The 9,043-nt window shown below is 33.2% G+C and overlaps 1 long non-coding RNA gene across 1 annotated transcript; it reads left to right on the forward strand.

The window, feature by feature from the left end:
* The first annotated feature begins 1,795 nt into the window (after positions 1-1,795).
* Positions 1,796-4,307, forward strand: LOC142615597 (uncharacterized). The gene is made up of 3 exons (XR_012840792.1): positions 1,796-2,486; positions 2,560-2,640; positions 4,110-4,307. It is a non-coding gene; the product is annotated as an uncharacterized LOC142615597 (long non-coding RNA).
* The last annotated feature ends 4,736 nt before the right edge of the window (positions 4,308-9,043 follow it).

A 9,043-nucleotide genomic window follows, 5' to 3' on the forward strand; every position in this document is an offset into this window, starting at 1 on the left:
TAGAACCCAAAATAAGGCCCAAGGGCCATTGGAACAATTCGTTATGGCATGCGTAGGGGGAGTTAACCCCGAACCTTATCATAAAAAGCCCAACCCTAAGGTCAAGGTGAGGCAAAGGGACACCACCCTGAGGGAGTTTTAGGTGGTTGGCCTAAATATTGACAAGCAATGAGGGAAGTGAGCATAGGGCACGAACATGGCCAGGTTGGTGACCGAGGGTTGGCAGTGTCATTGGGGAAGTTCATCATCGAACACTCTTTGATGTCTGGAACAAGTACCAAGGGAATCCTCTAAAGACACGAGGATCCCTTGGGATTCTGATGAACATGGGGATATGTGTGAAGTGGGGAAAATAATGATGATTACCTCACTAACAAGAGACTATAAGAGGAAGAAGTGGGTAAAGGATTAGGGTTGGGAAAACATTATGAGAAAAGAGATATCGAAGGAGTATACTGGGAAACACTGGGGAACGAAGGGAAAACACGGTGAGGGAGGTGCATTAAGGCTAGGAGAAGGCAAATCAGGTGAAGCTCAGAGCCCAATTGATAGGATTGTGACAAAGCCCACATACAAATTAATTGGGGGCCCAAATACCATTGTTTAAGCAGGATCTGGTGCTCACAGCATGTTTGAGATCATGGGACATATGTCCTCAAGATTGGGCAAGTGTCTTGTTTAATCTATGTTGCACACATTTTAAAGGGACAATCAAAATTAGGTCTTGAATATGGTTAGGCCCCTAGTGATGAAAAAAAAAAATGAGGGAGAGTGAATTGAGATGCTTTGATCATGTTCATACGTGGGTAGCTTATGCATTAGTAAAAAAGAGTGAGTTGATTCAAGTTGAGCAATCAAAAAAGGTTGAGGAAGACCAAAAACAACATTAGAATAAATAGTAAAACATGACATGTCAATTAAAGTTCTTTTTAATTTTTTTTTTAGAAAAATAAACAAACTAAAGTTAATTTCACCAATCATGATATGCCATATATTTGATTTTTTTTTTCAATTAAAAACTTTAGTTATTTTATAAAGAAAGTTAAATAAATACATAGCAAGTTTTGATTATAGGAACATAAAAAATAGTAGTACAAGGACTTATATTGGAAGTCCAAAATTTGTTACATATTGTGTGCAACTACTAATAATGTCATCAATAAATTTTGGACTTTACGGCCTTTTGTGATTAAAATCTTGGATTAATGAGTTTGCCAAGTATTTATATCTTTTTATTTAAGTCAAGTATAAATAATATTGATACTCTCTCATCAAAAAAAGTATGAATAATATTTCTTCTAAAAATAAAAGTATAAATAAGATGGACTTTAAATACTTCAAACCATAAATTATTTTGAAAGATAGTCCCCTTCTAAATAAACCTGTTGTATATCTATTTCTTTGGCAAAATTTAACTCATGTACATCTACAATTGTGTATGTATATATATCATGAGGCAAATGATATATATATATATATATATATATATATATATATATATATTTTTTTTTTTTTTTTTTTTTTGAGAAAGGTAAATGATATCTTTAACTTAATATAATAAAAATATATATTCTCAAAACTGGGCATATTTATAAGTTAAAAATTTAATAATAAATAAGAGCATTCACAATTAATATAGTATGTGCCAAATGTAAGGAAAATTTAGCATGTGAGGACCAAAGGAGCACAGCATCCGAAATGCTAAACATGTAAACTTGTAAAAAACTTTTGCCATAGTGCCACCGTTCTAAAAATTCTAATATATTTTAATCCCAAAATATCTCTCTTCACAGCCTCCCATCCCCTTTCTCTCTCTCCATAGCTCATCTTAGACCCAGCCTCTCTCTTCCTCTCTCTCTCTGTGTCTCTGTCTCTGTCTCTCATTTAGTCCTCACTCTCTGTCCCATGGTGGTAGTGGTGTTTTTTTGGGTGATTTTTTTGTGGTGATATTAGTGTGGGTCTAGTGGTTTGCTTGCAAGATTGGCGAGAATCTGATGGTCTGGTAGTTTTGGTGATAGGTTTTGGCTGTGGGTTTGATGATTTGCTTGCGAGATCGGTGTGGGTCTATCGGGTTGCTTGCGAGACCGACGTGGGGCTGATGGTCTAGTAGTTTTGGTGATGGGTTTTGGCCGTGGGTTTGGTGATTTGCTTGCAAGATCGGCGTGGGTCTAACGGGTTGCTGGCGAGATTGGCATGGGGCTGATGGTCTAGTAGTTTTGGTGATGGGTTTTGGCCGTAGGTATAGGTTGTTTTGGCCGTGTGTCTGGTGGTTTGCTTGTGAGATCGGCGTGGGGTTGATGGTCTAGTAGTTTTGGTGATGGGTTTTGGCCATGGGTATGGGTGGTCAGGTTCATGGTGGTGGTAGAGGGTTGCATGGTGGTGGGTATGGGTTTGCTGGGATTGTGCTTTGATGGGTTTGCATATCACACACCACACCACAGGGTTTTTCCTCTAACCCCTTCCTTCTTGGTGTCTGACTAGCTAGAGTGAGTATTTTTTTTTCAATATCTAATTTATGGTTTATATTTTATTTTTAATGGATTTTGTATATGGTTATAGGATCTTTGAATAAGCTTTCAGATACAAGAAAGATGTGGAGGTTCCAAATTTGAAGAGGTCATCTTCATATAATGCAGATCGGTATGTCACGTTTTGATTACTGCTTTGAGTTTCTTCATGTTTGTTTTATTTGTTTGTTTGTGAATCTTGTGCTTCACAGTGTTCCTATTACTGGGTATTGTTAGCTGTAAGCCTGTGGACTATGACTTGTACATAGTTAACGTTTTATGTCACTATGGTGACTTAAACCACATTATTACCATTTTGAGCCGGAACACATTTCACACATTAGTAAAACCCTTAATAATATTGTTGAGTTGATAAGTTGTTATCTATAGAAATATGAATCCTTAAGGCGATTAGTGTTGAAATATAGTTTACATAAATTTACTTCTAGTGAGCAATGTTAAGTTTATAGTAAAAAATTACATTCTTTCGATAATATGTTGGGGTGGCAAGTTGAATTTGATGGAAGTTTGTCAGCTTTGGTAAAATAGGTTGCGTGTGTCTTAGACAAGTGAATAATTTTTGTAGCTGTTTTCATAATCAGTGGGGGAAAACATCAAAATTGAATTCAAATATCTCACACATTAGTTTTTACTATGGTATTTTCATTGTATTTAGGAATATGAATATTGTAATTGGCATAATTAATTGCTAATTAGGACAGTCTTATTGTAATTGTTTTGTCATAGCACAATGCGTATTGCTCATTCTAGCTAATTTAGAGATGGGTTAGGATTTGAATAGAAACAAATATTTCTATGCAGTTAGCTTTTTTTTTTTTTTTTTTTGGTTTTAAATAAGCTTTAAAATGTTACTAAAGTTTCATTATAACAAAAATTTGGATGGGAAATTCACAGAAAATGGCTTGTTTGTTCTGAATTATGTAAATGGTTTTGAAATGAATTATTTTGTAATGTGTTCCTTGAGAGACCCAGAATTCCAGTACTTGGCTAGTTGCTTACAAGCTTCAACCTTGCCTGGGATTCTGGGTTTGATCTGATGAGTGATGGCATTGATTCTCTGATAACCCTTTTGGCCTGCTTTTGATTTGCATGCGAGATTCGTACGGAGATTTGCAAATAGCCAGCTAGCTACCAATTCACTTTGATTCACAAAAATAGCAATTTGATAATTGATAGTATTGGCCAAGGTTTGCATTGGGTGAACCTGTTGTAACCAGTGGCTAGGTTTGGACTTGAAGTTTCACTTTTGTTAACTTCAAGGGCCAAGATATATTTTTCCTGACTTCAAGCTTTGGATTGTGTAGAGGGCCTTGTTGACTGTTGCACATAAATCCGGAATTGTTATATTATTTTAATTTATATTTAATTTTTATAGTGATTTAAGTAATCATATTAAGTTATTATCGTTGTTAAATTAAAAAAAAAAGTTATTACTGTTGTTTATGATATATTATTATATAATTAGATTTGATATAGTAATATGTGTACTTATTTATTGAAGCATTGATACAAATACAAATTCACTTTAATTGTTTCATTTCAACCCATGTTTAATGCTTTTTATTTATTTTTAATTTTAAGGATGGTACTACCAGAGATGAAGAGGACAACTCAAACAATGACAAGGAGGTCAAAAACAGCTTGGAGGGTGATTTAGAGGAAGTCTAATATAGATCTTGGCATAATTCTAGTTGTTTAAGTTTAAAACAAGGTTTAATTTAAGGATTTCTTTGTATATTCTATATTTTAAAGTTTGAATTTATATGAGTTTTTATCTTTCGATGGATCAATTTTGAGTAATTATTGTACTATTGTATCAATTTTTAGTAATTATTGTACTATTGTAATATGATAATTAAAAAAAAATGATATAAAATAAATTAAAAATAAATAAATAATAAAATATTTCAAAATTTATATAAAATATTATCACTGACGACATAAAAATTTGGTCATAAATAACTTTATAGTGACAACAATGTCCCTCGCAATTTATAAAATAGTGACGCCCCTTAACCCCTTGCAAAAACGTTTTAAGTGACAGCTTAATGTTGTCACTATTATTCCTAACTAAATACGAGGGGTTAAAATCTCTCACAAATAAATTTTAGCGACGAAATTATTTATCTCGTTGTTAATTTGAAATTTGAAAATAACTAATTGCGAGGGTATAAAAGTCCTCACAAATAGTTATTAACAACGACTGCTTTTCCTCGTTAAAAATAAGTTACGAGGAGTTAAAAGTCCTCATAAATAAATTTTAACGATGCCATTATTTGTCGCTAAAAAGTATGTTGTTAATTTGGAATTCACAAATAACTAATTGTGAGGGTATAAAGGTCCTTACAAATAGTTGTTAACGACGACTACTTCCCCTCATTAAAAATAAGTCATCGACTTTTTTTGTCGTTTGGTAATATATTTGTGAGGGCGGATTTGTTCAGTAACGACAGTGGATTGCCCTTGTAAATTATCTATTTATGAAGGTATGGTCGCAAAATCTCTTTTAGTAACAAGAGCAAATACGAGATGATATTTAAATTTTTGCGAGAGTATTCTATCCTCGCTAGTAGACTATTTTTTTGTAGTGATATTCAATATAAAAATAATGTTCAATTTTTTTATTAAACACAACAAAGAATCCATAGTTGCTTATAGTCTTATAAACAATCACGATGAACAAAAACAACAATATTCAAAACTCAAGATATCTAAAAAATTTATTCAATAGAAATTATGCTTCAACTCCTTAAAAATAAGTAGTAAAAAATCCTAGCCACCACCAATAAATGCCCATTCAAAACCAACAAAACCATCAGCTCTTAAGCTATAGAACTCAACTATGGTAATAATCATAAGGACAAATATTCAAACTTCAAATATAATGCAATTTGAGAAACAAATTTAGGGAAATAATTATCTTTAAAACAATGTTTTTTTTTTTTTTTTTCAATTACAATAAATTAAATGAAAATCAGACCTAAAAAAATTGAGAGCTATTGCCTTTGTCACTGTTAGGCAAAATGCCAAGAAACGATGGAGTGGTGGTCCTTGGCGGCGAATATATGGGTGCGGGATGAGAATGGCAAAGAGAGAGAAGGTTGCTAGGAGTGGCATCAGCTGAGTGAGAAAGTGAATGGGGTGGAATTGGCAAAGGGGGAAGGGGGTGAAGAGGAGGAATGGAGATATGGTTAGGTGAGATCGGTGGCCGCTGCATGTGGTCGTGATTCTTTGACTGATCTAGGATTTTGAGAAAAAACAAAGGTGGAGGAGGATGAGAGAAGCTTGGCTGTGTGTGGGATTGTGTCTTGTTTAGATTGAAACAGAGGGAAGCTGCTAATGTTAAGTTAACAACTATTTTCTTAAAATGGGTCATGTGCATGTCACATGACCCTTCATATGTGTTTCTTTATTTGTTTGACATATGTCCTATTTGTAGCAGTTGCTACAAGCTTTTCTGGAGGAAATCCTTGTCTTTCATCAAATATGATAGATTTCTTACTAGATTGGGTAGCATTTTTATCAGTCATACTTCTTTTCCCCTCTCCAAATTTAATTTCAATGGTTTCAAGCCATTAGGGCCCATCCACCGTGCCCATCATGCATGTTGTGGGTAGCTTTTATTTAATTAAATGTAATTTTCATGTTTTAAATTGAACTGATTCTTGGTGTTGTTTAGTGCTTGAGAATCATTGGAGAATACCCAAAATCTCCAAGTGGCCTTGGATTGACCAAAACGATTTGGTTTTGCAATTGGAGGATTAAGTAATAGCACTACATAAAACGTTGGCTATAGCAGTATTTTTTTTAGTGGTGCTTAAAAAAAAAAACACTACTATAGGTATTAAAATGATACTATATCCAATAAATAGAAAAATTGCCTGTAGTAGTGTTTTAGAAATGTTGCTATAGAATCGGAACTATAGTAACGCTTTCCAAAACGCCACTATAGACCTTGCCTGTAGTAATAATTCTACATCAACATTTTTTACCACTGGTATAGCCCATATGGATCTATAGCAGCGTTTACGAGATTTATAGTGATGTTTTCCAAACGCCGCTATAGCGCTTGTATTTTGTAGTGCAGAGATTAATCTATAATTGGTGATTTAACACATTTGTAACAATTTTTTGAAACATTTTGGGTTTCAATTGGGTTATGTTTCTATCGGTCTTGTATTTTGGAAGTCTTGATAGAAATGAAAAGGAAAAATGCATTAATGGTACTAAAAAATGTTCACAATATAATATAAAAATGATTATGATCGATAAACTTCAACAACCTAATTATGAATGTTTAAATTTATTTTTTGTGATAGGTAACATGTCAATTTGTAATTCTATAGTAAATTTGTGTTATCCTTAGTATCACTAATAATAATAAAAAACGTAAACAACCATTATACACACACACACACACCTACACATATATAAATACATACATATACACATACACACATATATAATTTTATAAAATTTTGAGCCTTTTATATTAGGGGACAATGCCTTTTTTCTTATGAGTAAAATTTTGAGCCTTTTGTGGTGGGGGCCTTAGGCCAGCCCTGCAGGGGCTTAGGTCTACAATTTGACAATTTTGAAAATGGCACCAAATTCAAAGTCCAACCATTGGATGGGAAGAGCACGGTAAAGAATGGGTATTGGTGAAATTAGGGTGTGATTGGATGGTTTGATTGTGCGAGCGGACCAATCAAAGTATGGGTACACGACATGTAACCTTCATGCGCCAATTTAGATTACAATTCTTACTGTTGGATTTGCATAGCATGGTAAAATATTGGTGTTGATGAAATTTAAGCTCAATTGAACAACTAGATCGAGCTCAAATTAAACCATTTTCACGTATAAGCAAACCCATCATTTGTTTTAATATTTAATAGCTGAACTATATTGTTATTTTATAGATTTGATATAGCTCACTGTGGAGATTTCATATTGTTCTTTTAACATATTACATATAATCTTTTTTATTATCTAATTTTGGGGAGCTATTCAATTTATGAATAATATCTAATTTATTTCATTAATAAACATATGTATTTCATATGCATACTTCTATTTATTCTTGTTTATTATAAAAAATTATAATAATTTTTTAAACTTTAAACCTTATAAACTCCAAACCACATGCCACTACATATATTCTAAAATTTAAATTAACAAAAAAAAGTTTCTTATAACATACAATTTCTTATAAACATTTAAACCTTAGCGCCACATGTCCATCAATTCCCCTTTCCCTCAAAATTTTGTTCACTTTTCCCTCTAACACTCCCTACTCCCAACTTCCGAGGAACACAATTCCCCTTTCCCTCTAAATTTTTTCACTTTTCCCTCTTACACTCCCAACTCAAGCCAACTGACAACACGCAACTGCGCGGCAAGACACCCAAAAAAAACAAAAGAGAGAAGCGACTAAAGATCAAGACAATTGAAAAAAAGGATACCTAAGTGAGACCTGGGAGAGTGAGAGGCTGGGCAGTGGCAGCAGAGCAATAGCAAAAGCAGAAATTGGAACCCCACAAGTCTCTCAAAAATTTTTTTTTTTTAAAACAACTATGCTGATAAATATGAATTTATTTAACATATTATTGGAGCTTTTCACATTGGATTTGGAATCTTTATTTAAACTTTTGGATCAAATTATCTACACATTGATTGAGAAGAGAAGCCATGCGCAGAGCAATGCATGCGTTGATTGTCCCTGTCTTCTCTCTTAATTTTATCACTTCAATCTTTGTTGCAGACTATGTTTCTTTGAGTGGCATAGAGAACTTCTTGAATCATTTCATATTTCTAGCTTTGTGATGTATTGGATTATGGTACAGCGGATTTCTGGAAAATGATGGTATGAGAGTACTAGAAACTGTTGATTTGCCTATTGCATTTGCAGATTAACTTGTTAAACCAATGGAAAGCCTTGTTGTTGCTAGTGATGAACTTGAAAATTCAGAAAAAATAACTTGAACCTGCTGATGAAGAAGATAAATCTAATCAGAAAATTTAAAAAAAAAAAAAAAAAAAAATTTGCTACCAGAATTCCTAAAAAGGGATTGTATGGTTAACCTCTGTGTAATGTGTGGTCAATGATCACACATTAAATGGTGTTGCTAATATACATAGTGAATTTAGTGCATTTTTTAAGGTAAATATGTTGATAGCTTATAGTGTTTTTTTTTCACTTTCTTTTTCTCACAATGAAATAAAGTTTAATGATTCTGCACAAAAAAAAGGGGGTGTGGCTATTCAGTTGGTGTCTACAGAATTATAAAGTACGCTCATGTCATTTATGTTTACTCTACAATTTTGGCAGTTGGGGGCCTGAGAAATTTCAAAGTAAAGCCTATGGGGTGACACCAAGAAGGTGGATCCGCTTTGCAATTCAGAATTAAGTAAAATTGTAACTGAATGTATTTGCTTAGAAGACTGGGTTTTTAGTGCTGAAAAACTGGCAGAGTTACAAAAGCTAATCCACTATAACGAAATTTCTTACTTGT

This window comes from Castanea sativa, chromosome 11, assembly GCF_040712315.1.
Source record: "Castanea sativa cultivar Marrone di Chiusa Pesio chromosome 11, ASM4071231v1".
NCBI classification, from domain to species: domain Eukaryota; kingdom Viridiplantae; phylum Streptophyta; class Magnoliopsida; order Fagales; family Fagaceae; genus Castanea; species Castanea sativa.